Source organism: Perca fluviatilis, chromosome 22 (assembly GCF_010015445.1).
Source record: "Perca fluviatilis chromosome 22, GENO_Pfluv_1.0, whole genome shotgun sequence".
Taxonomy (NCBI): domain Eukaryota; kingdom Metazoa; phylum Chordata; class Actinopteri; order Perciformes; family Percidae; genus Perca; species Perca fluviatilis.
In genome coordinates, this window is record NC_053133.1 from 1,911,404 (window position 1) to 1,924,910 (window position 13,507).

Genomic DNA, 13,507 nt, shown 5'->3' on the forward strand with positions numbered 1-13,507 from the left:
AAAAAAAAAGGAGAGAGGACTTGCGTACCGATGGTTCTTTACATATGGGGGATAGGTTGCCTGGATACAGTGGAGAGAAACTCTAATCTAAATTTAAACCTAGAGAGGAGGAGAGAGAGAAGCTGCTGTAGAGTGAGATGAAAGAGTGAGAGAGGACAATGGAGAGGTGAAAGAAATTAAGAGTAATAAGGTGGAGGGAGATGAAAAAGGCCAGAAGAGGACAGTGGACATTAGAGTGGACAGTACAAATGACAGACACAGAATCTATACAAATATATATAAATGTATATGTATATAGATCCATGTAGTAAATCCATAGATGGGAACTTAACTATGCAAGAAAGCTAGAAAAAAAGAAAGAGGTTGAGGTGAGTAAAGCTCTTACAGCTAATCATCAAACACGCAGACCTAAGGAAAAGAAATCTTCTCTTTTTTCATTTTGTGTGCATGTGACTGACAATGAGTGTGTGTGTGTGTGTGTGTGAGAGAATAATGTGTGTAAATAGATATTATATAGATATTTTATCATTGCTTAGCCATATTGGTAGTGGCTATTTACACACAAACACACAGATGGACAGACACATAGGCAGGAACCTTCTATAAATCAATTAATTAATCATTTCAATTTAATTTAATCAATTACAATGCTTTTGCACGCACGCACGCACACACACACACTGCACTTTTCCCACAAAAGTATCACACACACACTCTTAAACTCTGCCCTGGGCAAGATGTATGTTAGTGCAGAGCAACAAACCAATGGTGGCAGTGATACATGGCTGTGGTTTCCAAATGAGGCACTGCATGTTGCTGTTAGATAGAACTGTGCTGTGCTGGGAATGGTTCTATCTGGGAGCCAGCAGCTCCCCTCCCTGGCCGGGAAATCACAACACAGCATGTGGCTGCATCACGATGAGGACTGGGGAGGCTGATGAAGTTTCAGCACGGTGCTCTATCTTAGTCTTATTGCCTTTTATGCTCATTCATTTTCTTTACACGTCTATTTGTATTCACGAGGCCCATTTCGTTTGTCATTTAACATGCTCTCCCTGACTTCCCTCTGGTACCGATCCACTTGCAGAACAGGGGGCTGACTCAGAGGGGGAGTATAACCTCTCTTGATGTCTTGTTCTACCATGATGGCTTGTGCTCCTTAAATGACAGGAGATTTAAAGGTGTTCTTGGCAAGATGTCCTCCTGACGTCTACAGGCAGTCATTGTGAACCTGCTACTTCAAAAGGTCGATCTTAGAGGCATCATTTGAGTTATCAGACTAATGGAACACACATTAAGATGGATTCCCCTAAGGCAGGGGTTCTCAACCTTTTGCAAGCTGGGCCCCCCCAAAGCTGGTTCATTGCAGTTGGGCCCCCCCCCTCCAATTTCTTGGCGAAATGTCTGATAAACATGGCCTCAAATCATCCTCGATTTGTGCACGATTGCGGTATTTGGTTTTGAGTGCAGTCATTTCTGAGAATCCTGCCTCACACAAATACGCCGACGCGAAAGGGAGGAGAATCTCCAAGGCGACGTCACAGAGTTGAGATGTACTTCCTGCTCTGCTGCCCCAGAATGACGAAAGAGGGCAGGAGGTCAGTGGCGTAACAAGCCAACACCGGGCCCCTATGGAGGATTATCAAGGCGACCCCCCCTACTACAGCACGTGATGACAGCGCAATGTCCACGAGCAGGCTACCATGAATAGGACAGGACAGGATCATAGAGACACAGCATACAAGAGATGAGATGACTGACAACATCAGGAGTAGCCTACACGAACCACAACAACAAAAAAACACTGGTGAATGGCATCATAACACATGAAAAAACACACAAGGGCAGTCCCTCCAGGATTTCGTGGCCTTTTTTTGAGATTGTTGCGGCCCAAAATGCCTGATTTCACGGGAGCTTTTGTTAAAAATTGCGATAAAAGTTGTGGTGTCTTTTGTATGTTGCAATTTTTTTTTTACTTTCTTTAAAAATAAAAAGGAAACTTGTTTTGGGGAGAATAATAATTAGTACTATTAATTAATTATTCTGGGCTGAGATTTCCTAGGAACCTTAAAAGGCTCTGGATGCTGCAAATGTTGGTATAATAGGAAAATGGCTGGTGGATTTAAGACAAAAAATAATTTATTGAATGTGAATATGAATCAAATATGAACATATCTGTCACTGTCAGTGGCTTGTTGGTCTTTACATTGTTAGTTAATGTCCAATCCTGGCCAGTGGCCACACACACACACACACACACATTCATACAGTTTGTTAAAGTACTTATTGGACTTTAACTTATCATTGCACTTAAAATAACGAGCATAGCTGTCCTCAATTTAGGTCATCTGCGTTTTTTCCTGCATCCACCGTGTGTGATTGTGTGTGTGTGTGTGTGTGTGTGTGTGTGTGTGTGTGTGTGTGTGTGTGTGTGTGTGTGTATGTGTGTGTGTGTGTATGTGTGTGTGTGTGTGTGTGCGCGCGTCAGTCGCGGGGGAAATGGAGCAGCAGCCCCGCCCGCTGCAGAGAGTATACATTACTGAAACAGCAGCCGCTTCAGTGACTGTATAATGAAAAAACGTTACAGCGTACATTGATGTTAAAATGTATACAGGTTGGCAGGACGGTCTGAAATGCGTTTTGACGGTCTTTCGCTGTACGTTTTGTTGGTAAATGTGAGATGTTCGAGTCACACACACGATCATCTTCATAACAGAAACAAGGAAATGAATTTGACCCGTTCTCACTCCCGCTTGGTCAGTGGCTGTTCTCTCATTGCTGACAGGTGCTCAGACGCTGATTGAAATAGAGAGGAGAAGTCGTGTGACGTGCCTGCATCAGTGATAAAGTCTGCAAGGCTGGGGAACATGTCGCAGTTCCCTCGACTGATGCGGCCATGCCAGAGGTCAAGTTTTTGTGTGAAGGCGTCCACTCTGTCTGCAAGGAGCTAAATCTGAGTTTGTATGAGGAGTGGTGTGTGTCTCCTCTCTGCTCTGACTGCAGGCTGGGACTGCTACGCGAGGCCACTGAGAGACTGACCGCCTGGGAGGGCTTTTGGACGGGGGAGGGGCTCACGGCAGCACCCGCTGCTCGTTGAGCACAGTGGCTGCAGAGTGATACGTGCTTTTTGTCTCCAGACACCACAAAAGTCTCCAAAATCACCAGTAAAAGTCGCTAGATTAGTTTTTGACAAACAAGTCGCCAGGAGGATGATTGTGTGTTACAGTCCAACCACTTGCATTTCAACATGAGGGAAATTTTTTTTCTGAATTTTTTATTTTTTTTCTCCCATCCTGTAGCCTACTCGCGCCCCCGCGGGAGAGTGTCCGCGCCCCCCTCGGTTGAGAACCACAGCCCCACCGGTTGAGAACCACTGCCCTAAGGGAAAGAGGTTGTTGAAGGCTTGTTAAAATGACTAATCAAACTAAAAATAAAATAAAAAAGTGATCTCTGCCCCTCCCAGCATTTACTGACACCCTGAACATACTGCCACTCCATCACAGACAGAGAACTTTCCCCAGTACCTTTGATAGGAGTGTAAGCTTAGAAAGGGCCTGTTCTCTAGAGCAAAGCCAAAAGAGTTGATGATTATGGATAAAATATAGGGGCAATTATTGTTATGACATCCTTAGGCAGTATTTTAGGTGTCCTAGTTTATGGACATGAATCATTTAATCTCACTAATTTCAATTTTCTTGGTGACAAACTACACCAAATACCACATTTCTACCATGTGGAGGAGGTGGGTACATTTATAGTGCTAAACTAATCTTGGATAATGAGTGTTTTCAAAAAATCGAATAAATACTAAAAATACTTCTCTCGATCATCCTTAATGCAGCATTGATTGCCAGAGCTGCAGTCAAGTCCACCTTGGTCGAGTCCAAGACCAGGACTAGTCGAGACCGAGTCATGACCAAGTCCAAAGAGGTTCAAATCCAAGCCAAGACCGAGTCCAAATGAGAGACAGTCAGGATCGTAGAAAGAAAGGGTCAAATATTGCGACATTATTTCCTTAAAATATAAAATGGAGTCCGGACTCAAGCACTACAGTCCTGTTGAATGCCTTCATCAAATCCCTCCTGGGGATATAAAGGCCATCATGTCTGCGAGTCTTGACATTCCTCTCATCCCTTAAACAGTACACCCCCCTCTTTCTAGTATGAAAGTGGTTATGGCAAATTATGGTAGACATATTTATCACGGTTGCAAAAGGTCCTACAGTATCCACAGCAGACTGAGACCAAGACGTTGAGGCAGCAAGAAAGGTGTTAGAGAAGAGTACTGTAGTGAAAGAGTCATTCTATCACATCCACAAAGTACAGCATTAGATGTAAAGTTAAGAGGCAGTGGTGAAGAAAAGGAAAAAAGGGAGAAAGACACAAATGTATGTTTTTCCTATTTTGAGACCATCATTTGATAGAATATGAGAGATTGCGCTGAGTGTGAATTCAAGAAAAAAGACATTCTGAGGGCCTCACCTGTGAATATTAATCTCACCAACATGGTGACTTTATTAGTAAGGCAAAACTGAATACTGTTATTCATTGAATCCATGTGTTGTTTGAGCTGGTGATATATAAGAACAAATAAGCTACTGTTGTTTTGCATTAAATACAAACTTGAAAATGTCACAATCCTTGTTTTTTTTTGTAGTTTCCTGTTTTATTTTGTAGGTTCACTTCTCATGTCATGTCTTGTTTGACTTCCTGCCTTGTGTTTTTCCCAATGGACCTTTTTCACAGCAGACATGTTGACTTGTCATAGTAGGAAAAGCACAGCTGAAATTGATAACCTTAATGATGGCTCAATTCCATCAAGTGTCCCAGTAAGATATTTCAGTGAGTCAGCATGCACAATACCAGGACCTCTCCTAAGTGGAATGCAGCCATCAGTAATGGTTTAATACCAGGAACTCTCCTAAGTGGAATGCAGCCATCAGTAATGGTTTAATACCAGGGTCTCTCCTAAGTGGAATGCAGCCATCATTAATGGTTTAATACCAGGACCTCTCCTAAGTGGAATGCAGCCATCAGTAATGGTTTAATACCAGGGTCTCTCCTAAGTGGAATGCAGCCATCATTAATGGTTTAATACCAGGACCTCTCCTAAGTGGAATGCAGCCATCATTAATGGTTTAATACCAGGACCTCTCCTAAGTGGAATGCAGCCATCATTAATGGTTTAATACCAGGACCTCTCCTAAGTGGAATGCAGCCATCAGTAATGGTTTAATACCAGGCCTCTCCTAAGTGGAATGCAGCCATCAGTAATGGTTTAATACCAGGACCTCTCCTAAGTGGAATGCAGCACACTTAAAAATGATAACCCAACTTGGGTTGTTTTATAACCCAACCGCTGGATCACTATTGCACCGGACCAACAGTAGTTAATTTGACCCAGCAAGATGGGTTGGTCATTTTTAACCCAACAGATGAGTTAAATATTCTACCCAAATGCTGGGTCAAATTAATTACAATTCTGGGTTGATTCAACTATATATTTGTTATATAGTGTACCCAAATGCTGGGTCAAATTAATTACAATTCTGGGTTGATTCAACTACATATTTGTTATATAGTGTATAGGTGAATGCTTGGCAAAATTAACCCATATCCCAGATTAATTCTAACACATTACAGTACAATTTAAGAAAATAAATTGCAATAAAACTGTTAAACTACAAACCTAGAACAGAATACATGCTAGATTTATGCATATATGCAATAAACACTTAAACAATACAAAAACAAAACATAATGGAATCTTTGAAAAAAATGTATTATATCAACAATATAGTGGAACTGGTGCAGTTCATATCACTCAGGTAGGAAAACATTCAGAGCAAAACAACAATTACGAATGAACTGGCTGAACATTCAACAGGCCAACAGTCAACAGGTCTATAGTGAACAAATTCAAATTCCTATTAAAAAGCTGCTATTAAGAGCCATTAGCTCTACTTGCAAGCAAGTATTCTACTTTGAATAAACTTTACCATTTTAGACTCCCCTCCTGGCATTTCATATGACCAAGTTTCAAACAACTTTGATGCAGCATCCCCATGCAGGACAAGCCTGTGCAATCTATAAAATGGAAAACACATTTTTAAAACCAATTCAATGTGGCACACTAATAAAACATTATAAACAATGCATCCTCATAGATCATATTTCCCTATACCTACCATGCCTTTGGTCATTAGGTGAGGGAACTCTTCGAGGATCTGATCGATGGTCCAATTGTTGTCCCTAATCCACTTGGCCCTGTAGACTGTCGTGTTCCGCATGTAGGTCTCTATCTGGCTGAGGGGCTGAGAATTGTTTCTCAACCATTCTTTAAGCTGTGACTCACGTTCGTCTGATATGGTACATTCTGTAAAAAAGAACAAGAAAGTTGTCATTCACTGAAATATGGATGTTTTGCTTCATCAAATAATTTTTCAGTTTAATAATTACCTGGTATGAGAGCCCTTGCAAGAGCGCCATCATCTGGCGTTTGTGGTGGTGTCTGTGCCGTGCTCTGCGACCTGCTGGTTGATCTCAGCCGCTTCCTGACGTTCCGCAGCCTTTCCTCCAGGAATCCAGTGGCTGGCTCTATTCATCTATTGGAGTCACTTTGACATATTACATGGAAGCTACTGAAAAAAAGAGGAAATTATATTTCATAAGAATTCATGTCTGAAAAGGGCTTTAGTAGCAATGCACACTTGATATGCTGTGGATGGGAAAACAAATATTTCTTACCTTTAAATCTTTCGACAAGGTCTGGCACTCTGTCAAAGTGTTAATGACAAAGCTATCCATTGATCTGAAACAAACACAAAAAGAGCTTAAGCAAAGATACAATTGCTATTGTATTAACTATTCGGATATCACCATGTAAAAGCAATGCAGACTAACAGAAGAATGTAATCCAATGTGAAGATAACAGCCATTTTATTTAGCATCACAATCCTCCCTCTCTACCTATACAATTCATATGACAAATTGCATGCATGTAAATTGTTTTTATATGAATGCAATTCATATTTGAATATTTGTGGCTGCTCACAGCATAGCCTTCAGGGCACGACTGTCAGTACAACAGTCTACAGCAGTGGTTCCCAAACCTTTTATTATATATTTCTTAACCGTTAACTCAAGTGGCCCTTGTCGTTTGCCAGGCCGCCATTTAAAATAAGCATTTGTTCGTATCTATTGTGGGTCACCACATTACTTAAATAAATGCACATGCATGCATTTAGTCAGACATATCAGGTTATCTCACTGTTTTTACATACTTTAATCAGTCAAACACTGTGTTATGCCTTCACATTTCACATTAAAAGCTTCAGGAAAAACAAGCTCGTTCATTTATAGCCAGTTAAAATAATATAGCTCGCAAAGCAACTAACGGACAGCCTGTTGGCTAGTAAACTATCTAGCTAGCTAGCTAGATAGTTAACTGGCGAATCACCTGGCTAGCTTGAAACTAGCTGGCAAATTAGCCTGGTGAACTCAATAAACATGACCATATGCCCATGGGCATTATGAACTTGTTTCATTAATTCATTAATATAATTCAGACCAAACGGATAAGCTGTAGGCTATCCATGCTTCCATGATAACGGCTAAATGGCTAACGTTAGCTAGCTACGTTGTTAGCCAAACTAACCAACTAGCCTCACAATATAAAAGATAGTACTTTAATAGGTAACGCAACACAGACAATGTGAATTAGACATGTAGCTAGTGTACACAAACCTTTTATTATTTATTTGCCTCGTTGGATGACCAGACTGGTTCTCTGCTGTGACAAGCGCTCGCTGTGTGGACTCTGGTGATGATCTGATGACGTTCGAAGCACAAACAACCCAAGTGCTGGGTCAACCGATGTATGTTGGGTTGATGGATTTTGACTCAACGCATGAGTTGCACAAAATAACCCAACTTCCATATAAATAACCCATAATGGGTAAAACCCAGCGGTTGGGTAGATGAAATAACCCAGCATTTTTTAGGGTGAGCCATCAGTAATGGTTTAATACCAGGACCTCTCCTAAGTGGAATGCAGCCATCATTAATGGTTTAATACCAGGACCTCTCCTAAGTGGAATGCAGCCATCAGTAATGGTTTAATACCAGGACCTCTCCTAAGTGGAATGCAGCCATCAGTAATGGTTTAATACCAGGGTCTCTCCTAAGTGGAATGCAGCCATCAGTAATGGTTTTAATACACCTGTGCTTTTCCTACTATGACCCTCATTCCTATTGTGAGTGTATCTACTATGGGACTCCCATTAATTAACCCCTTGCATCAAACATATATCTGGCTTAACCTATAGGACTCCAAAGGATTTAAGAATGAGGTCCACATTAAAAGCAAGCAGATGGGGATCAGATATGTCTGTGTGAACACAAACCTAACCAAAATTGTATGGTTTTAGAATATGGTAAGGTTAAAGCAAATTTCTGTAGGAATGCAGAAAAACTTTAGCTATATGTGTATCTGCTGTGTGTGGTTATACCTGATAATCTCAGTAACACACAGGCCAGCTGCTGGCTTGGGTCCAGAAATGACATAGTATTTGTAAGAGTCTAGATGTGTATTAATAAGGTCCTGGAAGTTTGTCTTAAAGCCTTTCGGATTATAGGCACAAATGTCCAAGCCCACATGGACAATTAAACTCCTACTCCTTACTCCTACCTGTCTTAGACGTGAGATGTTTAACTTAACAGTGCAAATAAACCTAAATGGTAGCCAGTGCAAATTAAATAGACTTCACCTGCCTTGGTCATTTATACAGCTTGAGGGGAATGCATTTGTTTTTCCTCCAAATGGCCTGTAGCACCTACCAGGGGGTAGGCAGGGTGTGAAATACATCACAGGGTGTTTTTGAGTGTGTAAGGGTGAATTGTTATAGCCTGTGGATTTTCAGGTTGGCCAAATTGCTTCATCCATCTTTTTTTTTAATGTTGCCTTTCTTTAAATAATTGTTAATTTCTTATACTGCATTGTAACTTTTATTCTCGTATTGTATCTGTTTTTAATTTTTTTTATCGTTTTTAACTACTCTTTAATGTTTTATGTAAAGCACTTTCAATTGCCCTGTTGCTGAAATGTGCTCTACAAATACAGTAAAGCTGCCTTGCCTTGCCTTACTTTTGTATCAAAGCCATTTGTATGCAAGCAAAACCACTAGCATGTTAAAGGACCAGAACTTCAAACTCACTGTCTCCAGACCAGCAACGAGGGAAACATTATTAATATGATGTCTACACGACCGCCACCTTGTAAGCAACCTCCTAGGGTCATGTCGGTGTCAGTACTATAGATTAAGTTGATGGACGAACGGTGTTGCACCTGTATGAGATCATCCATCATGGACCCTGGGTAAATGAGCAAATGACACACACCCCCCCACTCCCAAAAAAAAAATGTTGTAATGTGCTGAAGGAGGTGCTATGTTAAGGGCACATGTCTCCTTCAGACAGCTGTACACTTTCATCTTATGGCCAACATGGTTAATAATACACTAAGGGCCTAATTTACTAACACTAGCGCAGTTTGCGCTGCGTCTGTTTATGCGAGTTCGGTAATAGCGCACGCTATGCTTCCACATTTTGCGTAGTATTTATCAACCCTGACACCCATCAGGCAATCAGCGTCTTTCTCCGCCCACTAGACCGTAAATTGCGCTGTAGCAAAGCGGTACTGGTGCTATGATATGGCTGAGTGCAGACTGCGATATTCCCACTGCTGATGCTATGACTGTTTGAAATGATCCTGATGCCAATATTTGTAATGTAGCGAGGAGTTTAACAACTGGTGGAATGGGATGTGAACGCTGAGTGGGAGATTCAATTTCATCTTTGATTTCTTCCAGTAACTCTAATATTGCATGGCTGCTTAATCTGTAACGCTAAATGATGTTGTGTTCACTGACAAAGTGTGATTCTTGTGTTAAAAATATGTTCAGCCTCGCCTATGTCTTCGTCTTGCTCAAATGACTCTTGCCATTTCACCAGCGGCATAAAGGTCTAGAGGAAACTTCGACTGCGGCTGGTTTAGACTACTTTTAAAAGGCGGAGAATTTCCCCCGCGCAGAATAGAAGCGCTCTTACTGACAGTCTTTGTAAATACCACGGAATATATAATTAGGTGCACTTTGCGCTTATCCTCCCACCTTTTGGGTGGAACTCCCACTTTCCCCGACCCTCCCACGAACGCATATTGAAAGCGCAACTTGTCTCTTCTCACTCATGTGGCGACAATCTGCGATTTTACCCAAGTGCGCCTTGTTTGTAAATAGCCCGCATCGGTTACGTCCGTCTTTGTGACCAATTAGCGCCTGGAAACAGGCGCAAACGGCTTGATAAATCTAGCCCTATGACTGAGTTAAAGATTCTATGTGATAAGTTACCCCCTAAAAATACAAAATAAAATAAACAATTTGTGATTGCTAATTGCAGGTGCAACTCGAGTCTACGTGCTCTTATTTTGTAATTGCTATGCCCTAATTTTGCATTTATGCAAATTCCATTTTTCTTCTCCTATCTAATATTAAACATTTGATTAAAATGAATGCTTGGCTGGATTTTGGTTAGAAACATTAAAGGGATACTTTGCCAATTTGAATCCAGCTCTGTGTCATTTTTGTGTGGGCAGTGTGTGCAGATGAACTTGGCTTCTGTCCGTGGCTCCGGGGGGGCCGAGGTCGGCAACGATCCGGCGGATCTCAAGACTGTAGACTTTGTCATATGCTGCGTCCACTTGCAAGTGCTTATAAAGATCCACAAAGACAATCTGCTGTGAGAGAGCTTTTCTTTAAGAATTTTTCACCCAAATGTCTTAGCCGAGAGGCAAAGAATGATCATGATTTATTTAAGGTTGCTTCCACACCTGAGCAGTTTGGTCGATTTGAACTGAAACCTGGAGCGATTCGTCTATTCGGCTAGTCTGGCTCGTTTGGGGTGGTGTGACAGGTCATGTAAACTCTGGTCCGCTTGAAAACATGGATTTTGGTTCGCTTCCAAGTGAACTAGAGTTTGGTTCACTTTAGGTGAGAATGCAATCCGACCCAAATACAGGAAGTGAACAAAAAAAACTATATATAATATAATTTAATTAGTAGTAATTTTAACCTTGCACACAATTTACGGAGTTGATAACTTTCAAATCCATAACCTATGACAATACATCGCTCATTGACTGCGTGACAACACACATCCCTCCCTCATCAGGGCCGCCCTCTCCTTCACTCGCTGTCTGTCAGCTGCTCATATTGTTCGCCTTCTTCTGAAATATTAGAAACACTAAAGCAAAGCCAGAAAACCCAAGACCACATGCATTTGGTGCTGCTCCATTATTTCGGAGATCAGAAGTGTCTGCCAGTTTCACTCTGATATCCTGTCCAACAGACCAGAGACCGTTTCGACCGTGTAACATTTGTTTACAATGTTCGGTGTGTTTGACAAAGTGCAGCGTGAAGGCTAACCAATCCAAATGAAAAAAAAGCAACAATGTTGCAACTTCACCTTCACGTTAGACATGTGCCTAAAATGCGGAACACAATAAGTCAGAGGAGATGATACTTCTCTGGGAGTTCACTGAATTACAAAACCGCCATCCAACCTCCAAGCAATGTCACACACACACACACACACACACACACACACACACACACACACACACACACACACACACACACACACACACACACACACACACACACGGGACAGCTATGATTCATTCAAATGCATATTCACATTCCATGGCCCCAGAGGAAACTGGGCATCCTTTATCACAGGCAAAAAGAACACTCACCACACGTAATTCATGTCAGGTGTGCTCACATATTATTCTGATGAATTGCCTAAATATGGAGGAAGAGAGCATTGCAAGAGTTTGTGTGTGTGTTCACTCATTCCCTAAAAGAAAAAAAAGAAAGTCTGGGTGATTTATTATTTATTATTAGTATTGTTGAGAGCATAGCGCTGTTAAAGTGTTCAGTCAGATATACACACTTTGTCGCGGAACGACACATATCTTCTGTTAGGCATTTTAAGCACGTGGGCGGAGTGTTTGTTCCTGGCTACTGCACTGTACTGTCTCGTTATGTGATGTAACAATGAGTTGATAACTCAGCTAAAACACAAAAGTGGATGAGCAGCGCTCTGCTCAGCTGCATACCCTGTGCAGCTCATAATGTCGATTCACAGGCTAGAAAGATGTACGCAATGTACTGAAATGAAGTCATTGCTTCCATACCAAGTCCAGACACACAAACAATCAAGCATAAATCACCACACCGAAAATACATTATAAGCTCTCTTCTCTTCCTGCGAGTCAGTTACATTTCTAGCTACAAGTCAAGTTTTATGGGTTTCGCTTACGAAAAGCTGTAGTCAATCACTCCTGTATGTTCAGTGACCAACAATACAGAACTAATTATTCAGTTGTTGTTTTTTAATCGTACTAAGTGTCAAACCGAGGCCAATTAATTTGATCAAATATTTTTCAGTTCACTTCCGATTCTGAAAATAATGAAGAAATCCATTCGCATAGAACAACCATTTTGGCGACAGCAACAACCCAGGTTCACGGTTAATATCTAACGGAGCTTGACGAGCTCTGATACCATCCTATGGGGCACCTCAGAGTGATGGATAGCCCCGCCCCCTTTGAGCCATTTGTCAAATTGATGAATAGGCGTGAGACGACTGGCAGGCGCAACAGCGAATTTGAGTCCTGTCACTGAGGGTGATAAACAGCTGCAGTCGCAGCGCTCCTTTGCGATGGGAGACCTTGGCCAACAACCTGCCCAGAGGGGCAGAGACTGATGTCTGTTAGCCAGAAACCCCCAAGCTCCCCCAAGAGCAGTGTCCATCTATCAGAGGGACACCTCCCTCTAATTATGGCAGGTTAACAACTGTCCTGCTGGCAGGCAAGGAGACAAATCCTGGAACAAGGACTAAAACTATAACATGTGTGATGATGTGCCTTAAAACCCAAGAAAAGCCAATTTGAATGTCCCTGACTGTGGTTCAAAAACATGAGATTTAAAAAGAAATCATAAATGTGTCTTACATCTCATCTATTACAAAATCTGTACTGGGATTTCATTGTAATTGACATGTGATTCTAGCCCACCATGGCCCAGCACTGCCTTGTTATAGCCAATAAACCACAGAATATGTAGGACTATAAGATCTACTCCCATACAGTAAGTGTCCGAAGCATAAATCCAGTTCATTCAGATGACGGGGAGAAATCTCAGGGTTTGCCTCATGCTAGAGCAAACTGATGACTATCACATGATGCTATAACAGCACTCAGAAGTAGTAGTAGAAGAATAACGCAGTGCATAAACACCAACACAAATCTCTAAAACACAGAGCTCGTTAAAAAATCAGCAAACTGTCCAGCTTCTAACTTTAATGTAACAGGTATCAAAACGAGACGAATGGCAGCGTACTGTCGAGCAGATTGTTTGAGTTTAGAGGTGCAGTAAAACACTAATTGG

The 13,507-nt window shown here is 41.5% G+C and overlaps 1 protein-coding gene and 1 long non-coding RNA gene across 5 annotated transcripts in view; both read right to left on the bottom strand.

Moving 5' to 3' along the window:
- Positions 1-13,507, bottom strand: part of kcnh2b (potassium voltage-gated channel, subfamily H (eag-related), member 2b) — a 378,618-nt gene that overhangs the window by 88,361 nt on the left and 276,750 nt on the right. The window lies entirely within an intron of this gene.
- LOC120552172 lies at positions 5,805-6,624 on the bottom strand. Its single transcript, XR_005637968.1, has 3 exons — positions 6,459-6,624; positions 6,188-6,375; positions 5,805-6,086 (listed from the first exon to the last, which is right to left on the bottom strand). It is a non-coding gene; the product is annotated as an uncharacterized LOC120552172 (long non-coding RNA).